Source organism: Gossypium arboreum, chromosome 1 (assembly GCF_025698485.1).
Source record: "Gossypium arboreum isolate Shixiya-1 chromosome 1, ASM2569848v2, whole genome shotgun sequence".
NCBI lineage: Eukaryota > Viridiplantae > Streptophyta > Magnoliopsida > Malvales > Malvaceae > Gossypium > Gossypium arboreum.
Window position 1 is genome coordinate 106,671,364 of NC_069070.1, and position 25,633 is coordinate 106,696,996.

The following is a 25,633-nucleotide window of genomic DNA, read 5'->3' on the forward strand; positions in this document are numbered from 1 at the left end:
TATTTAATTAACTAAGATTACGACAGAGATGAAAGTTGGAAAATACTTTAGGAAACCAATAGGGAAGATAATACCCAAGAAAGAATCCACCTAGACTTCACTTATTACCTTTGACTTAGATGATTTATTCACTTGACTTATTCCGTAGAAATCCCTGATTTATGTTAATATCCCTTTCGAGACTAAAAACAACTGACTCTAGGTTGATTAATCAAAATTTCTTTATAATTAAAACCCCTATTGTCACATTAACTCGATCTATGGATTCCCTTATTAGATTTGACTCTAATCTGGCGGATTTATATCGTCCTATCTCTAGGATTGCATGCAAATCCCCTTAATTATGAATGATCTACTCTTTAAATAGGGACTTTTCTTCCACTGAATAAGCACATCAAAAACTTCAATTAATATCCTGGAATATTAAAGCAAGGATTATGATAAACTGTAATTTATACATATTTTTACCCCATGCTTAACGCATTTTATGGATGATTTTCCCTTAGAATTGGTGAATTCAATGCTCCTAATGCTTTAATTTCATGTTTTATACTTAGGAGAGCATAAGAGAGCGAAAGGAACGAGAAACAGGCCAAAAACGGAGAAAATGGGCCAAAGTTTGAAATCAACACGGCCTGGACTTCCTCACACGGGCAGACCACATGGCCATGTCAATTTGGCAGATTCAAAGCACGATTCACACGGGCGTGTCTCTACTGAGCCTAAGTCGAATCCAATTTGGAAAAGGCTAATTTTGAGGGTTTTTAGGCATTCTAAAGCTTATAAATACGCCCTAAAGGAAGAGGAAAGGAGAAAGACACAGAGAGGAAGGAAGAAATTACTCGAAGAAAGCCGATTATCCATCTCAGAAGCTGGAGTCAGCATCAAGACTGAAGATCTCCCCTCAATTTCCCTTCAGGAGTTTTGGGTTTTCTTTATGTTTTGTATTCGTTATTCTTCTGAGATGTTTTCCTTTTTAGTTATGAACTAAATCCCCTAAATACCTAAGGGGAATAAAACCTAAGACGAATTTTGTTATTATTTTCTGAATTGTATGATAAATATATAACTTGTTTTTAATTATGTGTTCTTAATTCTTGTTTTGATATCCTAGGATACTGATTTAAGATAAGCTCTTATTCAGAGGAGGAATAGACCCTGTGTAAGAGTACATTTGTCATAATTAAGCGGAGTTGTTTGCGCGCCTAGACATAGGGTGACAAGATTTTGCCGGATTAGGGTGAAACCTAATAAGGGGATCCATAGATCGAGTTAATGTAACCCTAGGGTGTTAATTAGAAAAAAGTCTCAATTATTCAATCTAGGGATTAGATGTTATTAGTTTTGAATAGGGATAGTAACATAACTTAAGGATCTCCACGGAACAAGTTAAATGAATAAATCGTCCGATTCGGAGCTAGAATAACAAGTACAGTCTAGGTGGATTTTTCCTTAGGTATTGTCTTAATTCAATCATTTTCCAAAAGTAATCCCCAAATTCCATTCACTATGAATTCTTAGATTAGTTAATTAGTTAGTTAAAATAAAACCCCCTTATTCTTAGGCTAGATAATTAAAAGACAATTATTACTAGTACTTTTAGTTCCTTTGGGTTCGACAATCCGATCTTGCTAAAACTATACTACTGTTCGATAGGTACACTTGCCTGCATCGTGATAATAGTTAGTTTCAAGAACGATTAATTATAAATATTTAAAACTTACCTGTCAAGAAAATCGCGATCAAGTTTTTGGCGCCCTTGCCGGGGAACTAAGTTATTAGAAACGCTAAATTTTTATTACTTTAGCCATTTATTTTTCTTGCAATTTAATTTAATTTTTTTATTATTTATTAATTTAATTTTTCTTTCTCTTGGCAGGTTTTTATAGTTTATGACTAGAAGAAACCCGTCAGGACCACTACTTTTTGTCGAAAAAATCAATCGCACAGTTCGCAGAAACCAAAGAGAAATAAGGCGAAGCTTAAGATACACAGAGAACGAGCAAGGGGACGATAATCAACCCCCAATCGAAGAGATGACTGAAAACCAAGACAATCAGCTGCCTCCTGTAATTGCGGTTAATCAAAATCCGGCTCCACGCACTATGTATGATTATGCTAAACCTTCTTTAACAGGAACTGAATCAAGCATAGTTAGACCTGCTGTAGCTGCAAATACTTTTGAACTAAAACCTAACACTATTCAAATAATACAATAATTTGTTTAGTTTGATGGTTTGTAGGATGAAGATTCCAACGCTCACTTAGCAAACTTTTTGGAACTATGCGATACATTTAAAATTAATGGTGTTTCTGATGATGCCATTCGTCTTCGGTTATTCCCTTTTTCATTGAGGAACAAAGCTAAACAGTGGTTGAACTCATTACCATGAGGGTCAATCACTACTTGGGAACAAATGACCAAAAAATTTCTATTAAAATATTTCTTGCCTATTAAAATGCCCAAATTACATAATGATATCTCTTCGTTTGTGAAGATGGACTTAGAAACTCTTTACGATGCATGGGAGAGATACAAGGACTTACTGAGAAGGTGCCCTCACCATGGGTTACCGCTTTGGCTTCAGGTTCAAACGTTCCATAAAGGCCTGAATCCTTCAACTTGGCAAATGGTTGACGCAGCTGCTAGCGGAACCATCAATAATAAAACACCTGAAGATACTTATGAGTTTATAGAGGAGATGTCATTGAATAACTATCAGTGGCAAGTCATGAGGACAAAACCAACGAAAACAGCCGGTGTTTATAACTTCGATTCGGTCACCATGCTCTCTAATTAGGTAAAACTCTTGAATAAGAAAATTGATGGTTTCTTAGTTCTTCACAGGTTCATCCAGTAATGCAGTGCAAAGCAAGTGAAGATGGATCAAGCGATTCGGAATACCAACCTTATGGCCACAACATGGATAACGAGCAGTTAAATTACATGGGTAATAATTCTCGATCTCAAAACAATCCATATAGTAACACCTACAATGCAGGTTGGAGGAATCACCCAAATTTCTCATAGGGAGGCTAAGGAAATCAGAGACCACCTCCAGGCTACCAACAACCACCCTACCAACAGGAAAAGAAGCCGAACCTTGAAGATATGCTCTCAAAGTTTATATTGGTGTTAGAAACTCGTTTCCAGAACACTGAGACAACACTTAAAAATCAACAAGCGTCGATCTAAGGGCTCGAAACTCAGATAGGCCAGCTTTCCAAACTAATCTTCGAACAACCACAAGGTAACTTGTCAAGTAATACTGAACCCAACCCAAGGGAATAACTCAACGCGATTAATGTTCAAGATGAAGAAAGATTCGTTTAGCCTGAGCCAGAACCAAAACCAAGGTAAGAAACTATGGTAAGCAGAGGCTAAGGTGAGGTAGGTCATAATAACAACAAATTAGTGAATGTCAAATATAAACCTCGTGTGCCATACCCCAACGCGACAAGGAAAGACCGCTCAGATGAAAAATTTGGTAAATTCCTTAAACTCTTAAAAAAATTGCATATTAACTTACCGTTTGTTGAAGCTCTATCACAGATGCCAAACGCAATAAAATTTTTAAAGGAACCTTTAGCAAATAAGCGGAAGTTGGACGAGGCGTCGCATGTGGAGCTAAATGCAGTTTGCTCAGCTATTCTACAAAATAAGCTACTGAACAAGTTAAAAGATCCAGGGAGTTTTACAATTCCTTGCTTAATTGGTAGTTTAGCTGTTAATAATGCATTACCTGATTTAGGGGCTAGTATTAACGTCATGCCCTAAAAAATGTTCAAACAATTAGGACTTCGGAAACCCAAATAGACTAGGATGAGCATTCAATTAGCAGATAAAACTATAAGATTTCCTAGGGGTATTATTGAAGATGTGCTAGTTAAAATCGATAAATTTATATTTCCCGTGGACTTCATTGTTCTAGACATAGAAGATCATAGCAACACTCCTTTAATTCTAAGAAGGCCCTTTTTAGCAACTGTTAAAATGATCATTGATGTTGGCATAGGTGAACTCACATTCCGTGTGGGAGACGAAACAATCACCCTTCAAGCTTGCAATTCTGGCAACACATCGAAAATTGAAGGTGATCGTTTAACCCATTCTACTAAAACTGACAAAATGGTGCAACCTACTTTGCAGGAAATGAGTCTGAAGGAAGTACATGAGCCATTCTCAAGCAATGGTAGAGGACCTATTCATGAAGAACGAAGGCTACAAATCGAGGAGCTAGATGAATAGCGGACGCATAAACCAAGAACGCATGATAAACCAGAACTACGCTAGAACAAGCTCAACACCTTCCCACATCAACTTAAGGTTGGAGATAAAGTCTTATTAGATGCTGAAGATCCTCACATTGTTACTACCACATCGAATGAAGAAATCCCTCTTACGGTACTTAGCATTTTCCCATTCTGTAAAGTCGAGGTAAGTCATCCCAAGTTCGACACTTTTAAGGTAAACAACACCCGTCTGAAACCTTATTTTGATGAGAATGATAGCATGAATGAGGAGTATAAACTCCTCGAACCACCATGACCATTTAATGGAGAGGTAAGTCGAGCTTAGACTATAAATAAGTGCTTCTCGGGAGGCAACCTGAGCACTAACTGTATTAACTTCTTTAAAATTTAGTCTTCAACACCTAACTTACTAACGGAGCTCTTGAATACAAGTTTTCCACAGAGACACGGCCAAGCACACGGACGTGCTTAGGGCTGTGTGAAAATAGGGTAATGATTTTCCCAAACATAGGATACGATAAAACGGCACGGTCGTGTGACATGGTTGTGGTCGAACTTGCTAAAACAACACAGGTGTGCGACACGCCCGTGTGGAAGAACCGTGGGTGAACATGTTAAAATAGCATGGGCGTGCGAGACGCTCGTGTCTAGCACCTGTGGTCGAACCTGTTAGATTGACACGGACGTGGGTCTGCATACACGGGCGTGGGAGAAGCAAACAATGCTAGACACGACCGTGCAACACGACCATGTGCACCCACACGCCCAAGGAACACGGGCGTGTACTAAATGTCAGACGTGCCCAAACTCAAAATTCACGAATCACACGGGCTGAAATTGGGGAACACGAACGTGTTACCTGGCCGTGTGCCCCAAAATCTATAAATAGGCTGCACTATTCATTGTCTTCTTCACCCAAAAACCCTAACCCTAGCCGCTGCAAGTCCACACGCCCTCCCCGCCATGCCCATGCGCTGTTTCCAACTTCATTCCTGACGTTTATTCCTCCAATTTTTAGCGTACCATGTCATCTTCACGTGGTAAAAAGGTCGATGTCTCTGCTTCAAAGAAAAGGAAGGGAGCGTTATCTTCCTCGGGTCTTACTGCGGAAGTTCGTCACCCTTTCCTGAGGTTCCCCATCGGGCCTCAAGAAGAACTCTTCCAAATACTCTGGGCCCGACCTTTAATTACGGGTCACTGCATCGATTGGGCTACGATAGAACAAGTTCAGTTGGCTGAAGCAATTCGGGCCCTCCTAACTACCGACCCTTGGGAGCTTTTCTTTGGGATCATCGAGCCGATGTATCTCGAGCTTTCGATGGAATTATGCTCCACATTTCATCTTCAGACCGTGATGATGAACTACGATGATCTCGGTACGGCCTAATTTCGCCTAGGTAAATTAGTCCACCAGCTTAGCATCCCAGAATTCGGTACTGCACTGGGCTTATATATGGAGGAATTCAAGGAGGAAAATGACTTAGATACTCTCAACCGCCACATACATCATTCTCCTTCACGGTGTTGGGACGTACTAGTACCAGATAGGGCCACCTAAAATCCTAGCCGCTCCAAGGCATCAACTCTCCCTTCATTTCTGAGGTACCTACATGCCATTTTGGCTCACACGATTACAAGACAGCGAGAGAGCACTAGCATCGTCAACACTCACGAAGTCTACTTTTTATGGTGTACCTCGTACGGGTACGTCATCGACCTTTCTTATTTCATCACCCTCGCGATTCAGCACCAGACGGAACGGCATAGGAAGGGGGTCATCTCCATTGGCCCTTACGTTACTTGGTTGGCTCGACACTTCGGGCTCCTTAGCACCGCAGCCCAAGAATCATCCTTAACCCTCATTGGCCAGATGTTTCCACAAGACATCTCGAGCATGCTTAGTATGAGGATGATCGAAAAGCACCGAGGAACCTACCCTCCTCAATATTGTCTCATACAATCTACCTAGGAGGAGGCCTACGAGGACATTCCTGATGATGTCCCTCCACAGCATGAGGACCCACCATCTCAGCCACTGCCACCCTCTCGTCCAGTTCATACGGCGGCTTCATATGCTGACATCTCTGAGCGCCTTACTCAATTCAAGTAGCATTGTTTTCAATGATTTGACAACATTGATGCTACTCTACAGCAGATTTGTCAACACCTCCACATCTCATCGCCAGTCACACGTCGCGAATCATCCAGCGATGAAGATGTTTAAAAACATTTATTTATTATTTTATGTTTTTAATTTTTATTAAAACTACTTTTTATTTTTTATCAGACTTTAGAATTTTTTTTAATCATCAATTTCGGTTATTTCTTTATGAGAAATTATTCTTTTTAATATCCCATAAAAATTTCCTTATTTTATCACAGTTATATAGAGCTCCTAAGCTCATCATCGCATAGGAACTAAAAACTCCACCGGGAATAGTTCTCCATGTAACACCCCAAACCCGGCCCAGACGTTATGGCCGAATCTGACGTGCCACATTGGAGTTGAAAACCCACGTTCCGTTTTAGTGTTTTAAAACCATATATTTTGTTGAGTTAACAAAGTGTATAGAAGCTGGGCACCAGGTAGGTATCCGAGACAGAGGAGGTGAGCCATAAGGCTGCTTAAGTACCAAGCTCTTTGATCGGATCCAATCCTAGGCATGCTCACAACCATAGCCACACTTTGTTATATCGAGTTTAAATTTGTTTAAGTGGACGTCTTTGGAAAAAATCGATTAATCGTGGTGTTGAGACATTTTGAAAACAAGTATCGCTTTGAAAACACGTCCTAAGTCTAGCCCATTTGAACAATTATCAACCAGTTTTGAAGTTATTAAAAATAAAATAATCTCGAGAAGAAATAAAAGAAAAGTTAAAAATGGCCTTATTACAACCCAAAAATAAATAATAATTAAAGAGAATTAAATGAAAACCAACGCTTATTTAAAGGTCCAAAAGCGATCACCGTGGCCACTCTGAATCCCTCCGTCCCAAGTCCCCACATCAAGGCTCACCTGCAAGGTTAAGGAAAGGGGGTGAGTTTGGAAACTCAGTGTGCAACAAGCCCCTTTCAGAGCCCAAAACAATAGCAGCCTGTTGGGTCTAAGCCCAAACCCAATCTCAAAGTATGTATCGGGTCAGTAGCCCTTTTCATATTTCATATCCCATAACACTGGGTCAAGCCTTTTCAAGTTTCATATTATGGTCAAGCCTTTATCAGAAACGGTATGGCCCATAGGCCCATTTCAATATCACATGTAATGTCAAATGAAAGAATGCAACCCATTTGGGAGACTACTCAACCCACCATTCGCTACTCTCCACCCGTACCAACCAACACACCATGTGGGATTAACTCGACCCACCCCACCATAACTCTCCACCTGGCAAGATATCGCTTTATCATATAACCGGAGGCCTAGCCTCTTTTAATAATCGGGCAAAAGCCCTTTTAATAATGGGGCATAAGCCCTTTAATAATCGGGGCATAAGCCCTTTTGATAACCGGGCATAAGCCCTTTAATAATCGGGGCATAAGCCCTTTAATAATCGGGGCATAAGCCCTTTTGCACTTCCTCCATCCATATAAAACCCAATCCAATGCATTTATGAACATCTCATGTGCATATCATACATATCATGTGCATATCATACATGTCATGTGCATATCATACATATCATGTTTATCAAAATCCCATGCATTAAGTTCATATATAAACCCTAGGGGTATAATGGTCATTTTGACCTAGGGGCAAAATGGTCATTTTCATATTATAAGGGTAATATCGTAATTTTACAAAAAATTAGGGATTTTTCCATGTTCATCATCAGTTACTAACTATTCATTTGTGTAATCCGCGTTTCTAGCCCACTTTTAACGAAACCGAGTTATTGGGCCTAAAACCCCTAATGGGCCCTACTTAGCCGATTTTGTCATCTAGGCCCATTTAGCCTATATCCATAACAGTATTAACAGTTTTAACATGCAATTTAACAGATTTCCGTTTTCTACCAATTTTTCCCAAATGGGCCCGAAAGCCTATTGGGCCCTATTGCGACCCTCGAGGCCCAACTTATCGTGAATGCCAAAACACGCCACATAGCTTCCATTATTCCCGATCATCATCTCATCGATTCTAACTAACTAGTGAGCGTCATTGCTCACAAGTCCTCGAAATGCCGTAATTTTGGCATTTCGGCTTTTCGGCATTTATCGCTTTAAGCTATGAAAAAGGGTTCGTTACACACCTGATTTGCGATATTCCTTGACGAGATCTCCTATGCGATTTGTCCTATAATCAACCACTTATAGATTAGACCATGTTATTATTAAACCAAATCGAAAACTACCTATTATCATCACTTATACATTCGGCCACCATCCACAATGGCCCTTGGGTTCATACCTTTACCGAAGTTGATGACTAGATTTAGTCACTCCGATGATCCAAGCTTTTCACACACTCCTCGATCGGTAGCCTTTAATCCTCACTAACACCAACAAACCAAATAACACCAAAAACCCTTTTAGCCTTAGTCGATAGAGAGGTTTTCAGCTTTTCTTAAACCACAAGATACAAATGGAAAGAAGGTTCGAATACTTACCAAGAGATCTACTCATTAAAGAACGTTCCAAAATACCTTCCTACCCCATATCCGTTATGAATCCAACTTAAACGCATGAGAAAATAGATCTAAATATTAATTCCGAATCACTAAAATATGAAGCTTTGCTTTTCGTAAAATATTAATCTAAGCTATTTAGAAGGTTAGTACACACCGTTATGGGTTGAAGTTGAAACATTTCCAAAATCAATCGCCACGATAACCACCACTTGTCACTCAAACTTAACTAATCCAATATCAATATATGTAAATCCTAAGCACATCACCATACTAACATAAGGGCATATTCGTCATTTTACCATACAGGTATTTTGGTAGTTTTACAAATTGAGGGTATTGCGGTAATTTCACAAACCAAGGGTATTTTAGTAATTTTGTAAATCGAGGTAAAACAAGAATTACGTAAATCGAGGGTAAAATAGTAATTCTATAAATCGAGGGTAAAATGGTAATTCTGTAAATCGAGGGTAAAACGGTAATTCTGTAAATCGAGGGTAAAACGATAATTATGTAAATCGGGGGTAAAATGGTAATTATGTAAATTAGGGGTAAAACGGTAATTCTATAAATCGAGGGTAAAATAGTAATTCTGTAAACTGAGGGTAAAATAGTAATTTTGTAAATCGAGGGTAAAACAGTAATTCTATAAACTGAGGGTAAAACGGTAATTCTGTAAATCGGGAGTACTTTGGTAATTTTACAAGTCGAGGGCATTTCAGTAATTGGTAAACTAAAGTATTCTAAACATGGATAACAATACGAATAGGCCTAAAGCCTATTCTCGGCCCAAATGGGCCCACACGCTCGTGTGGCCCTTTTAGCCCAAACCTAGCCACAGATATGCGATTCACCTAGCCTAGTCCAATATTTACTACACAATCAAACAACTTATCCAATTGGGCCGTAGGCCCATTGGGCCCACATAGCCCTTTCGCCCATCGCGCCAAGTAGCCATCCAACAACAAGAGTAGTGATAAATACACACCGATAGGAGACTGGAGTTAATCCACGCCCGAGCACTCTTAGCCGACACCCAACCCAAACGAGCACGCCATACAAATGAAAGGGATCACCAAGAAAGGTACATTTACTCTCCTCATGGTTCCTCTATTTAAAGCCGACTTTGTATCCACTCTTATATTAGCTTCGATGTGGGATCCTCCAACATTAGAGTTTAAATTCAACACCAATTCTTGCCACTCGTTAGCAAAATAAATGCTCTTTGCTTGCCATGGGATTCAACCTATGCCTCCCCTTAAATGCTCCACACGCTACTTGCCACTAAGCCACAAGGCTTTTTGTGTCATTTATTTAACACAATAATTTAAAAACCCTCATCCAAGCATCCAGGTTTTTTTTTTCACTTAATATCAAAATTTTTGCTAAAGCCCAAGTTTGAACCTAAGATTTCTCCAACACTTCTCAAAGCCATTAACCACTAATAGCAAACATTTAATTGTTTCATTTCATTGCGCAATTAAATACCTATATACAACCTCCTTACGGACCCCCACTCAAGGCCCAATACTTCTAGGCCCAAATTCGGGGTGTTACACTCCATGACTACCATGTCCTGATCGACCACGACCATAGCTACCACTAGATATAATATTCTTTTGGCATAGGACTTATGGACTAATGAACCTTTACCACCGCCGGAGTATCCTCCCCTACTCTCGCACCGATTACTCTCCAAAACTCCAGTTCGACGAATGCATCATACAAGAAGTTTCAGTTCTCTCCCTATCTTATTTCTATATTCTTATATCTATCTTTGTATATTGAGGGCAATGTACATCTTAAGTGTGAGGGATATTTACTTTATTTCCCTATCAGAAAAATCCCTGAATGACTGCCTTGTTCTCTTGAAAAGCTCTCATATCATATTTAGGATAAATTTTAATTGATTTATGATTTTGATTGATATATCTTGAATTAAAACATAGGCATTTATGCATTGATTGTTTAAACTTTAAGACATTAGAGAATCAAGCATGATAAGTTGATTTTTAATAATTTAAAATCTTAGGTTGTTTCCCCAAAGTTTAGGTATTACTTTGAGTTGGAACTCACTAGTTTTAAACATCAAAAAGCCATAATTTTTGTGAGATTTTTGAGCCTTTTGAGCATCTATTAATTCTTTCATGCTTACTTTTATTATTGCTTTGAGTGCGTCAGTATTGAACTGTTATTCTAGAACTTGCTTGATGTGTCAAAATGATTAAGGCACTTAGGATTAACCCACTCATGCCATGAAAAGCCTCCTTCAACGATTAACCTCTAGTAAACCCCATTGAGCCTAACAAACCATTTCTTGTATTACCCTTAATATTAACCCTTAACCCATTATTGTTGAAATCCCCTAAATTAATTTGATCCCCATTTTTGTCGAGATTTGAATTGAAATAGTTGTTTAACTATGGTTTATTATATTTTGTAATTTAACTTGTTCTTAAAAAAAATGTATACATATTAGTAGTAGTAATCTTTTGTTTTTGAGCTTAAGTATTTAATTCCATACTCTGAGAAGAAGCTCTGTTGTACGCAAGTGATATAAAATCATTTTCTAGTTAAGTGATTTTTCAATTCAATCTCGATTCTAACTTTTGCTTTCAGCCTGTGACCACACCCCCTAACCAAGCTTCATTACAGCCCTCTAAAGACCTTTTGATTGATGTATCATCTCAATTTATAGTGGTGGAGATTTGATTTTTATGCAAGCCTATGGTAATAATTTTTCATTATTGACTATTGAGTGCTTCAATTATTGTCCTTAAACACCTCGAGTGATTTGAGTGAATATTTAGTGAGGATGTGAAACTCTATGATATTCTGAATCAAAGGTAATTACTTAGATGAGGGGAGGCACCTATGTTTACAAAATTAAATACTTAACTTGGAATGTTTGAAACTTTTATGTTCTTTTAGTTAAATTCTCAATGTATGATTACTTATGGATTATTTTGAGATGTTATCAATAGAAATTATAAATTGAGAAGAATTTATTTTGATTAGGATTGAAATTTTGCTTGAGGACAAGCAAATGCTTAAGTGTGGGGGTATTTGATAAACCGTAATTTATACATATTTTTACCTCATGCTTAACGTATTTTATGGATGATTTTTCCTTAGAATTGGTGAATTCGACGCTCCTAATGTTTTAATTTCATGTTTTATACTTAGGAGAGCATAGGAGAGCGAAAGGAATGAGAAACGGGCCAGAAACGAAGAAAATGGGCCAAAATACGAAATCAACAGGGCTTGGGCTTCCTCACACTGGTAGACCCCACGGCCGTGTCAATTTGCCAGATTCGAAGTATGATTCACACAGGCGTGTCACATGGGCGTGTCCTTGCTGAGCCCAAGTTGAGTCCAATTCGGAAAAGGCTAATTTTGAGGGTTTTTAGGCATTCTAAAGCCTATAAATACGCACTAAAGGAAGAGGAAAGGAGGAAGGCACAGAGAGGAAGGAATGAATTACTCGAAGAAAGCCTATTGATCCATCTCAGAAGCCGGAGTCACCATTAAGACTGAAGATCTCCTCTCAATTTCCCTTCAGGAGTTTTGGGTTTTCTTTATGTTTTGTATTCGTTATTCTTCTGAGATGTTTTCCTTTTCAGTTATGAACTAAATCCCCTAAATACTTAAGGGGAATGAAACCTAGGACGAATCTTGTTATTATTTCCTGAATTGTATGATAAATATTTAACTTGTTCTTAATTATGTGTTCTTAATTCTTGTTTTGATATCCCAGGCTACTGATTTAAGATAAGCTCTTATTCAGAGGAGGAATAGACCCTATCTAAGAGTACATTTTTCATAATTAAGCGGAGTTGTTTACGTGCCTAGACATAGGGTGACAAGATTTTTCTAGATTAGGGTGAAACCTAATAAGGGGATCCATAGATCGAGTTAATGCAACCCTAGGGTGTTAATTAGAGAAAATTCTCAATTATTCAATCTAGGGATTAGACATTATTTGTCTTAAATAGGGATAATAACATAACTTAGGGATATCCACGGAACAAGTTAAATGAATAAATCGTCTGATTCGGAGCCAGAATAACAAGTACAGTCTAGGTGGATTTTTCCTTAGGTATTGTCTTAATTCAATCGTTTTCCAAAAGTAATCCCCCAATTCCATTCACTTTGAATTCTTAGATTAGCTAGTTAGTTAGTTAAAACAAAACCCCCTTATTCTTAGGCTAGATAATAAAAAGACAGTCATTACTAGTACTTTTAGTTCTTTTGGGTTCGACAATCTGATATTGCTAAAACTATACTACTGTTCGATAGGTACACTTGACTGCATCGTGATAATAGTTAGTTTCAAGAACGATTAAAAATAAATATTTAAACCTTACCTGTCATGAAAATCGCGATCAGATTAATACTCACAATTAAGAATAAGAACAAATATTTATCATATAAATTAAAGAGTAATAAGATTCGTCTTAGGTTTCATCTCCCTTAGGTATTTAGGGAATTTAGTTAATAATAATAACGGAAAACATCTCAAAGTTTGGAGAACAACAAAAGATAAAGAAACCCAATGTGACAGCCCTAAATTGACCCTAGTCGGGAAGCGGTTTCGGGACCGCTAAACCGAGTCACCGAAGTATTTGAATATGATATATATTGTCTAAAATATGTGAATATGAATGTGTGAAAGTTTTAAGCTTCGATTTAGTCGATTGCATGTGAATTTAGTTAATAGGACTTATGTGTGACACTTTTGAAATGTGATAGGTTAATCTATAAGGATCTATTAAAGCATGTAGTGAAAACAATGGTTTTGCATGTCAAATACTCCTTTTTTTATACATAGTGGCCGGCCATGATGGTACATATATTAAAATATATAGTAAATCTTAATTAAATGGTTATTAATTTATGTAAAAGAAAGGAAATAAATAAAAGAAATAATAAGGATAATAAAAGAAAAGAAGAATGAAAGGGTGAGGAAAAAGAAAAGGAGAAATCGATTCTTCTTGGCCGAAATGAAAAGAGGAAGAAGGGAGGGAAGCATTCAGTCATCTTAGGTTAATATTAAGGTATGTTAATGCTCTTTCATTGAAAATCTTTATATATTTGGAGTGGTCATCAAGTATAGAAGCTAGCTCATGGAAAATGTTTTTGTAAAGTTATGAAGATGACATTCGGTCATGGATGTTTGTATTTCTTTGATGTTGTTTTTGATGCTTTAGTGTATTGAGGGTTGATTATAGATGAGTTGAGCTTGGTAAAATTAAATGTTTGTGGCTTAATTACTTAATGACAATCGGCTATGTTGAAATGCTAAATTAGTGCTAAATTGTAAGTATTTAATTGAGTGTTAGCCGAAATTGAGCTTATGATAGTAATTAGAATTTGTGAAATTTATGCATTTTGTGGTCCAAGTGTGATAAGAACCATACGGTTATGGCATGTAAGCATGAAGATTTGTGGATGTTTTAGAATTGGCCTAAGTGTTTTAGTCATTAATATATATATATATATATATATATATTGCCGAATGTATGCTTAAGGAATTGGTTAAGTACATTGTTGTTAAATGCTTATTGTTTTTGTATAATTGTTGCCTAGCTACTAAATGAACTTAGGGTATTATGGATAAGTTTAAGAGTGGCATAATTGAAATGAAGTTTGCTTGTGCCGAATGTGATTTTAGTGCATAAATTAGGAGTTTAATTTCATTCGGTAACTCATACCAAATTGGGAGATAGTATTAAACATTAGTTTTATTTGTTAAATAATTGAAGTGAGCTTTGAATGGTTGTTTTGCTTATAATGGCCAATGTAATGAATGTGAACATGCATATATGTGTATTAAGGTAAGTTTCATGGCGATTATGCTTGTGATGTTGGGTTGATATTCGGCATTGAGTAATGTGGGGTAAGGTGATTAATCGGCTATGAAATTAGCTAAATTGAATAGGTATGTTTAATGATATGCTTAGTGTAATGTATAATCTTGTAACTCGGTTTAGTATTGAGATAAAGGTTAGATGTATGATTGGATTTTGGTATGTGTTAAATTGGTTAATCAAAGATTTAATATGACGAAATGTTAATGAATAACATAATTGGTTTGCACCTTAAATAGTTGAAATAAAGCTTGCCGATTAAGATTAAATGTTTAAATTGTAATGGTCATATATAGGTATATATATATATATATATATATGCCTTATGTATGTACCATGTACACATAAGGACATTCGGCAATATGATTAAATACATGTATAAGGAAGCATGATAAATTAAGTGACTCCTTGCTTGTGAATGTGAATTAGATATAAATTAAATAAGCATGAAATCGAGTCATGGCATGTTTTATTAAATATGATACATATTGAAATCTATTGTTTTAGATATAGATTAAATGATATGTGATTGCCAAATGTGATTGTCAAGTGAATAATATTAGTTAAGTACTTAAGCAAATCTATTGTTTTACTTAAGCTTAAGAGCAAAGAGGATCAAAGTCGGATAGGGGAAAAGAGAAAGTAAACGAATAGCCGTGGATATCTAGTCGTCGACCACTTCCGAGGTAAGTTTTAAGTGATTAAACGTTGAGTAAATTCAATCATAATAGGACATAATGAGTTGATTTAATAAGATATGATGCGGCCATGATATGTCTTAAACTCAAATGGTAAGTTCATAAGTGTTTGGACTTGGAAATTTAAGAGCAAATTGTAATAATTTGCTTAGGACAACAGCAGTAATGTGAATTTAGAAAATCACTATAAATTGTTGGTGTGGAATTATAGGCTGAATAAAATATGTAATAAAATGTTAATTAGTCTAGTTTCTTGTAAAAGAGACCGTGTAAGCAAAGAAATTTCCTATAAAGAGATATTTAAAGTTGTGTGAGACAGTGTCAGAATGACTCCGAAATCCCCTGTTCTATTTTTAGAAAATCATTATAATTTGTAAAAAAATGGTTATAAGATAAAATTTATATGCTTAGACTCCTTAATGAGTCTAGTTTCAAATGAAATCAAATAGAACATATTTTGAATTCTGTACAATGAGAAATTTGATTCATAGTGAAGAGTAGTCAGATTAGTCAAACAGTGAAACAGGGGAAACTTTAAGAAAAATATGGTATTGATTGGCCAAACCTAAAATTCTGAAAATTTTATGGATGGAAGATATATGAGTCTATATTCAGGGAAAATTAATGGCAATTGATTTTGAGTTTTGTAGCTCCAGTTATAAATAATTTAGTGACTATTGCTCAGGAAAACAACTTGTAGTGAATATGTGAATTTGTTGTAAACATTGATGAAACTATTTGAGTTGCTTATAAGCTATTGCTGAAATTGATGTACAAGATAAATATATGTATATGTGGTAAAGCCGAATGGCTAATGTGAAATATGTATGAGATATGTATATGTGGTAAAGCCGAATGGCTAATGTGAAATATATATATGAGATATGTATATGTGGTAAAGCCGAATGGCTAATGTGAAATATGTATGAGATATGTATATGTGGTAAAGCCGAATGGATAATGTGAAATATGTATGAGATATGTATATGTGGTAAAGCCGAATGGCTAATGTGAAATATATATATGAGATATGTTTATGTGGTAAAGCCGAAAATGTGAAATATATATGAGATATGTATAAGTGGTAAAGCCGAATGGCTAATGTGAAATATGTATGAGATATGTATATGTGGTAAAGCCGAATGGCTAATGTGAAATATATATATGAGATATGTATATGTGGTAAAGCCGAATGGCTAATGTGAAATATGTATGAGATATGTATATGTGGTAAAGCCGAATGGTTAATGTGAAATATATATATGAGATATGTATATGTGGTAAAGTCGAATGGCTAGTGTGAAATATGTATGAGATATGTATATGAGGTAAAGCCGAATGGCTAGTGTGAAATATGTAGGAGATGTGTGTATATTGTGGCTGAATGACCAAATGTGAAAGGTGTGTATTATTAGATATTTGATGAGGCAAATGAATTACAAATATGACAGTCGATGTGAATGTTGTAACATGTGATTAAATGTACATGAAACTTGGAAATATATTCCGGGTAAGACCCGATGACTACGTGTGGAGATTATGTCCGGGTAAGACCCGATGACTACGTGTGGAGATTTTGTCCGGGTAAGACCCGATAACTTCGTGTGGAGATTTCATCTGAGCTAAAGGTCTCGCTGATAATCCGAGTAGAGGTTAAAGCTATAAGACTTTGTAATAAGAATTGCTTATAAATATATTCAATGCGAAAGGTTAAACATGTATGTACTCCAAGTTTATATGTGAGCTTGATTTGAACTAAATCATAAGGTAGTTATGTGATGCATACGTGAGCAATCTATGAGACTATTCCTATGATTATGTGACATCGGATCAGTGTGAGAGGTTATGTGAAATTATATAATATATCTATGTCACATGAGCTCACTTTTATGTGAAAGTTTATCTGCCTATTGTATATGATGAGATGTGCATATTCGGTAAAGGGATGGTATGCTCGAAGGAAGAGTGAAATAAAAATACGAACAACTATGTTATAATTTGATTGTTATCTGTTGACACTGCTTAAAACTTACTAAGCATTGTAATGCTTACTCCGCTTACTTTGTTTTCTATTTTATAGATCTCATTTCGAAGCTACAGGCTCGGGGATCGTCAAGAACTAGTCACACTATCACTATCCACCGCTTGTTCTTGTTATGTTTTGAATTATTTTATGGCATGTATAGAATAGACCAAGGGTCAAGAATATTTTGGTTAATGTATATAAGCCATGCTAAAATGGCATCTTTTGAATGTGTACTTATAGAAGTTTAAATTGTATCCCCGATTGTCTTTAGTACTTATCTAAAGGAATGTTCAAAAAAAAAAATTTTTTTTACTGTTCTGATATGAGTTTCAAGTCCGGTAATGCCCCTTTACCTATTCCGGTGACGGATACGGGATTGGGGTGTTACACCCAAAGAACTTCTAGGTAATGGGATGGAAATCTTCAGTCTTCTATAGATTCTGGCTCCGAGGTGATTCCGATGGCTATTCTCGAATATTTTCTACCTCCAACTCTCTACGTGTCCCTCTAATCCTCTTCTAGGGTGTTTATATAGGCTTTAGAATGCTTCCAAACCCTCAAAAGTGGCCTTTTTCGAGTAGAACTAGACTTGGGCTCGACAAGGACACGGTCGTGTGCCACGCCCGTGTGCAAGTGCTCAAGCCGTGTGTAATTCTGAGTTAGTTTCTTGTCGACACGGCCATGACACATGATCACGTGATTTCGTGACAGGTTTTAAATCTTTATAATTAATCATTCTTGAAACTAACTATTGTCGCGATGTAGGCAAGTTTACCTATCTAACAGTAGTATAGTTTTAGCAAGACCGGGTTGTCGAACCCAAAGGAACTAAAATTACTAGTAATGACTGCCTTTTTATTATCTAGCCTAAGAATAATGGGGTTTTGTTTTAACTAACTAATTATCTAAACTAAGAATTCACAGAAAATAGAATTGGGGAATTACTTTTGTAAAAATGATTGAATTAAGACAATACCTAAGGAAGAATCCACCGAGACTTCACTTGTTATTCTGACTCCGAATTGGACGATTTATTCATTTAACTTGTTCCGTATAGATCCCTAAATTATGTTATTATCCCTATTCAAGACTAATAACGTCTAATCCCTAGATTGAATAATTGAGAGTTTTCTCTAATTAACACCCTAGGGTTGCATTAACTCGATCTATGGATCCCCTTATTAGGTTTCACCCTAATCTGGCAAAATTCTGTCACCCTATGTCTAGGCACGCAATCAACTCTGCTTAATTATGAAAAATGTACTATTAGATAGGGTCTATTCCTCCTCTGAATAAGAGTTTATCTTGAATCAGTATCCTGGGAAATCAAAAAAAGAATTAAGAACACATAATTAAGAACAAGTTAAATATTTATTATACAATTCAGAAAATAATAACAAGATTCGTCTCAGGTTTCATTCCCCTTAGGTATTTAGGGAATTTAGTTCATAAGTAAATAAGAGAACATCTTAGAATAATAAAGAATACAAAACATAAAGAAAACCCAAAACTCCTAAAGGGGAATTGAGGAGAGATCTTCAGTCTTGATGATGAATTCGACTTCTGAGATGGATCAATCGGCTTCCTTGGAGTAATTCTGTAACACCCTTATAACCCGTATCCGTCACCGGGGTGGGTTATGAAGAGTTACTAATCCAAAACTCAACATTTGTACATTCACATTTACATAAGTTCATTAGAAATTATATGCATAGCCGAACACAATCAAAGATCGAAATTCAAACTTATACCGACATTCAAAAGTTGCCATATTCACATGGCTTATATACAAAGACATCTCAAAATATCATTCCCTTATCTATTCTATACATGCCATACTAGCTCCAAAATATAGTAGTACCGAAATGATAGATAGTGTGACGAGTTGCTGACGATCCCTCCCCGAGCAGGTGACAGAAGTCAACGATCTATAAAACAGAGAAACGTAACAAACGGAGTAAGCTTTCATAAGCTTAGTAAGTTTTAAGCAATGCAAACAAATAAACTCAATTATACATCAATTTATTCAATTTCTCAAGTGGCCATTTTCTAAATATATTGACATTTGGCCGAATATACACAAGCACATAATGCACATTTAGCATTCTTATTTCACTTAATCTGAATTCATATGGCATAAATAAATCAAATAATTTCGCATACTTTCACACCTTAACCGAATATATCATGATCATAGATATAGATATAACATTTATTCACATATGTATCACATTATAGACTTATGATTCAATTCAAATTATACTCACATATAAGTACATAATACGTACCTGGCCAACTTAACGTATTAAATGTATTCATTTGTCGTTCTAACACGAGGTATCTTAGTCTTAAACTTTTATCAAATCACCGGCATTGGGCCTGCTAGGTTGTAAACCCGAATTCATTCACCGGCATTTCGCCTGCTAGGTTCGAAGCCCGATATCATTTCATCGGCATTATAGCCTGCTAGGCTCAAAGGCCCGAATAGTATCTCACTGTTATTATAGCCTGCTAGGCTTGAAGGCCTGAATAGTATCTCACCGGCATTATAGCCTGCTAGGCTCAAAGGCCCGAATAGTATCTCACCGACATTATAGCCTACTAGGCTCAAAGGCCCGAATAGTACTGTACGATATTCAAATCAACAAGTTTCATATAACGCAATCACACCAAATTAGGTACAAGCATCATTCGAATATATCATCCTACATTTTTATTCACTTTTATTTCATTTCATCACTCATGTTTATCATTTGATAGATTACACATAATATCTTACTAATATTCATCTAACACTATCATTTGATCATAAAAGCATATCACATTTTACTTCCATTACAATTGCCATTCGGCCATATACATATATGACAAGTAATACTTAATTCTCATAATCTGTCATGTCATTATCGAATATTATTTATATTTAACTACTTAAAACTTACCTCGAATATTTTCGAACAGTCTCGAATTGGCTATTCAACTACTTTCTCTTTTCCCCTGTCCAACCTTGATTCTCTATGCTCTTGAGCTTGAATTTATCTCCCCTAAGTGACCGAATATTCAAGAGCTTCTCTTCTTCCTTTTTGTTTTCTTAAGTTTCGGCTAAGTGGTAGAAAGAATAAAATAAAGTTCACTTTGTTTGTATCACCCATTTTATGTTATAAAATAACATATATTATTTTATACCATAATTTAAGTTTATAATTTATTAATATTATTAAACACATGATGCATTAAACCCACCCCACTACAGTACACTTAAATAAAATGGTAAAATAGACATGCAAATCCTCTACTTTAGTAATTTACAAAATAATCACTTGGACATTCACCTACCACATTATCAAAGTTTCTCAAACAAGTCCTTTTTAGCTAATTCCACATTGAAATGACAAAATTAAGACACGATACTTTCACACATGCACTCTCACATATAATAAGCATAGAATATAACATTTAATTATGTTCGTGACTCGATTTTGTGGTCCCGAAACCACTTTTCGACTAGGGTCAAATTAGGGCTATCACAAATTCTTTACTTCTTATTTTCTCTGTACTTTTTCTCCTCTTCTAGGGTGTATTTATAGGCTTTGGAATGCTTATGAGCCCTCAAAATTGGCCTTTTCCTAATTGGACTCAACTTGGGCTCAGCAAGGACACGCTTGTGTGCGATTACTTCAGGCCGTGTTCGAGCCTGTTAGAATGGCACGGGCGTGTGTTCTACCCATGTGAGTCGTGCTTCGATTCTGCCAGATTGACACGGCCGTGTGGGTTGCCCGTATGAGGAAGTTTAGGCCGTGTTGATTTTGTACTTTGGCTCATTTTCTCTATTTTTGGCCCGTTTCTTGTTCCTTTCACTCTCCTATGCTCACCTAAGTATAAATCATAAAATTAAGGCATTAGGAGCATTGAATTCACTAATTCTAAGGACAATCATCCATAAAATGCGTTAAGCATGGGTAAAAATATGTATAAATTACGTTTTATCAAATACCCCCACACTTAAGCATTTGCTTGTCCTCAAGCAAAATCCTCAACTCATAATCAAAATAAATTCTTCTCAACTTACAATTTCTATTGATAATATCTCAAAACAATCCACAGGTAATCATACATTGAGAATTCAACTAAAAGAACATAAAAGTTTCAAACATTTCAAGTTGAGTATTTAATCATGCAAACATAGGTGTCTCCCCTCATCTAAGTAATTACCTTGATTCAGAATATCATAGAGTTTCACATCCTCACTAAAGATTCACTCAAATCACTCGAGGTGTTTTAAGGATAATGAATGAAGCACTCAATAGTCAATAATGAAAAGTCATTACCATAGGCTTGCATGAAAATCAAATCTCCACCACTATAAATTGAGATGAAACATTAATCAAAAGGTCTTAGAAGGTTGTTACGAGGCTTGGTTAAGGGGTGTGGTCACAAGCTGAAAGAAAGGGTTGGAATCGAGACTGAATTGAAAAATTGCCTAACTAGAAAAAGAGTTAATCATTACTTGCGTACAACAGAGCTTCTTCTCAGAATATGGAATTACTAATGTGTATACATAGTTCTTTTTTTAAAGAACAAGTTAAATAACATAGACTAACTATTAAGAACAAGACATAGCTGAGCAACTATTTCAATTCAAATCTCGACAAAAATAGGGATCAAATTTAAATTAGGGGATTTCAACAATAATGGGTTAAGGGTTAATATTAAAGGTAATACAAGAAATGGGTTGTTAGGCTCAAGGGGGGTTTACTAAGGGTTAATCATGGATGTAGGCTTTTCATGGCATGAGTGGGTTAATCCTAAGTGCCCCTATCATCTTGACATATCAAATCAAATAATGTGGTCTTGACATGCATAATCGGGTAAGTTCTAGAATAACAATTCGATATTGACGCACTCAAAGCAATAATAAAAGTGAGCATAAAAGAATTAATAGATGCTAAAAAGGCTCAAAAATCTCGCAAAAATTATGGCTTTTTGATGATTAGACTCGTAAATTCCAATTCAAAGTAATACCTAGACTTGGGGAAACAACCTATAATTTTAAATTCTTAAAAATCAACTTATCATGCTTGGTTTTCTAATGTCTTAAAGTTTAAAAAATTAATGCATAAATACCTATGTTTTAATTCAAGATATATCAATCAAAGTCATAAATCAATTAAAATTTATCCTAAATATGATATGAAAGCTTTTCAAGAGCACAAGACAGTCGTTCAGAGATTTTTCTGATAATGAAATGGATGCCCCCCACACTTAAGATGTACATTGCCCTCAATGTACAAAGGTAAATATTAGAATATAGAAATAAGATAGGGGGAGAAGTGAAACTTCTTAAGTGAAAAATGGATGAAATTCCTGGATTAGCGAGAGCGAGTTGTTGGAAATAAAGTTGGAGGACAAACATGATTTTAAAGAACAAAAGGAGAATTAGGGGAATAATTTGGTAGTAATCATAAAGATAAGCCGTGTTTAAAAACAAAAGAATCTTCAAAAATTAATGAAAGAAAAATAAAAGAATATAGATAATCTAATTTTTTTTCCAAGTGGTACGGCTAGTTCACACGCCCGTATGGATCGTGTCCAGCCCGTGTTTGTCGTGAAGTGAGATATCGTCACACGGCCTTCGGGCACGCTCGTGTGTCTAGGCCATGTGGCTATATGATCATGTTACACGACCGTGTGTTATGTGGTTCGCTTCTCCCACGGTCGTGTAGCTCTGCGCATGCCCGTGTTCTTTTGTTAGTGTTGTCCACAAGTGGTAGACATGTGGGTGTCGAACACCCATGTGCATTTGGCAGATTTGCCCACGGCCAAGTCACACGCCCGTGGCCACTTATCGTATCTCGTGTTGGGAAAGATAACTTTTACCCTATTTTCGCACTACCGTATCGCACGGTCGTGTTTCCGTCCGTGTTGGTTACACGGCCTTAAGCACGGCCGTGTGATCGGCCGTATGGAGTTGGGAACCTATGCTTCAAAGAGTCTGTTAGTGACCTAGATGTTTGAAAATTGAAATTTAAATAATTTAAAACTGTTAGTACTCGGGTTGCCTCACGAGAAGCGCTTGTTTATAGTCTAAGCTCGACTGTTACCTTGTTGGTTTATTCAGAGCGGTGTATAGAGTCGTAGCTCCTCTCCATCGTCTTTAAAATTCTCATCGTTATAAAGTTTGAGACGATGTCCATTTACTTTGAAAGTATCGTGTGATGTGTGACTTACCTCTATTGTGTCATATTGCAGAACAGATTGAATTACGAAAGGTCCTGACCATCGTGATTTAAGTTTCCCAGGAAACAATTTGAGTCTTGAGTTATGTAGGAGGACAAGATCTCCAACATCAAATTGTTTTCGTTACTTTAAACGATTGTCATGGCGTCGCTTTATTTCTTTCTTGTATAGGCGTGAGTTTTCGTATGCATTGGCTCGTCACTCATCAAGTTCGTTCAGCTACATCAACCTATTTTTTCTACAAGTTTAGGATCAAGGTTTAAAAATTTAATAGCCCAAAAAGCTTTATGCTCTAGTTCGAATTGTAGATGACAACTTTTTTCATAAACAAGTCTATACGGTGATGTCCCTATGGGGGTATTAAAAGTAGTTCTGTAAGCCCATAAGGCATCATCTACTTTCATTGCCCAATCTTTTCTGTTTGATTCTACTATTTTTTCAAGGATCTGTTTGATTTCTCAATTTGCCATTTCAACTTGTCCATTAGTTTGAGGATTGTATGGGGTGGTTGTTCTATGATGAACTCCGTATTTCTTAAGAGTTTTTTCAAATTGGGTATTACAAAAATGAGTGCCCCTGTCACTGATAATTGCTCTAGGCATCTCGAATCTCGAGAAGAGTTTTTTAAGGAAACGTACTACCACTCTAGCATCATTAGTAGGTAGAGCTTGGGCTTCTACCCATTTGGACATATAATCAACTGCTACTAAGATGTATTTATTACCAAATGATATGAGGAATGGGCCCATGAAATCGATACGCCAAACATCAAATATTTCACATGAAAGCATATAGTTTTGAGCCATTTTATCACGTTTAGTTATGTTACCTGTCCATTGGCACTTGTCACAGGAAGTAACGTACCTGTTAGCGTCTTTGAATAATGAGGGCCATTAAAAACCTGATTCAAGGATTTTATATGCGGTCTTAGTTCCACTATAGTGTCCTCCAGTTGGCCCTGAGTGGCAATGTTCCAGTATTTTTGATGTTTCTGATCTTGTAACGCATCTTCTAATGACTTGATCTGCATATCTGCGAAAAAGAAAGGGGTCGTCCCAAAAGTAGCTTTTCACATCATTAAAGAATTGCTTCTTTTGCTGGTGTGTTAGCCCTTTTGGGATAATGTTAGCGGCTAAAAAATTCGTGATGTCTACAAACCAAGGTACCTCGGAGTCAGTTATAGTGAAAAATTGTTCTTCAGGAAACGAATCATTTATGTCAACTTCATCTAGTTCTTTGGTATTAGAGTTCTCAAGTCTGGACAGATGATCAGCCGCGAGATTTTCAGCTTCTTTCTTATCTTGAATTTCCAAGTCAAATTCTTGTAATAGGTGAATCCATCGAATGAGTCAAGGTTTTGCATCAGTTTTTAGTTAAAAGGTAGCGAAGGGTGGAATGATCCGTGCAAACAACAACTTTAGACAATATGAGATATGATCGAAATTTATCAAATGCAAAAACCATAGCTAGCAATTCTTTTTCCGTAGTAGTATAATTCTCTTGTGCAGCTGTCAAAGTTTTGCTAGCATAATAGATAGGTTGAAAATGTTTGTCTCTTCGTTGTCCCAATACTGCACCTACCGCAAAATCACTCGCATCACACATTAATTCAAATGGTAAGTTGCAGTCAGGTGCAATTATGATTGGAGCATTAATTAATTTATCCTTTAAAGTATTAACTGCTTCTAAACATTCCTGATTGAAATTAAAAGGTATATCTTTTTCTAGCAATTTAGTCAAAGGCTTAGCTATTTTAGAAAAATCCTTAATAAATCTTCTATAAAAACCAGCATGTCCTAAAAAGCTTCTAATAGCCTTTATCGAACTAGGAGGGGTAATTTTTCTATTGTTTCTATTTTAGATTTGTCCACTTCAATCTCTTTACTGGAAATTTTATGCCCTAATACAATACCTTCTTGAAC

The 25,633-nt window shown here is 36.3% G+C and overlaps 1 non-coding gene across 1 annotated transcript; it reads right to left on the bottom strand.

Moving 5' to 3' along the window:
• Positions 1–2,466: 2,466 nt before the first annotated feature.
• LOC128282441 (small nucleolar RNA R71) lies at positions 2,467–2,572 on the bottom strand. The gene has a single exon (XR_008272711.1). It is a non-coding gene; the product is annotated as a small nucleolar RNA R71 (small nucleolar RNA).
• Between the last annotated feature and the right edge of the window lie 23,061 nt (positions 2,573–25,633).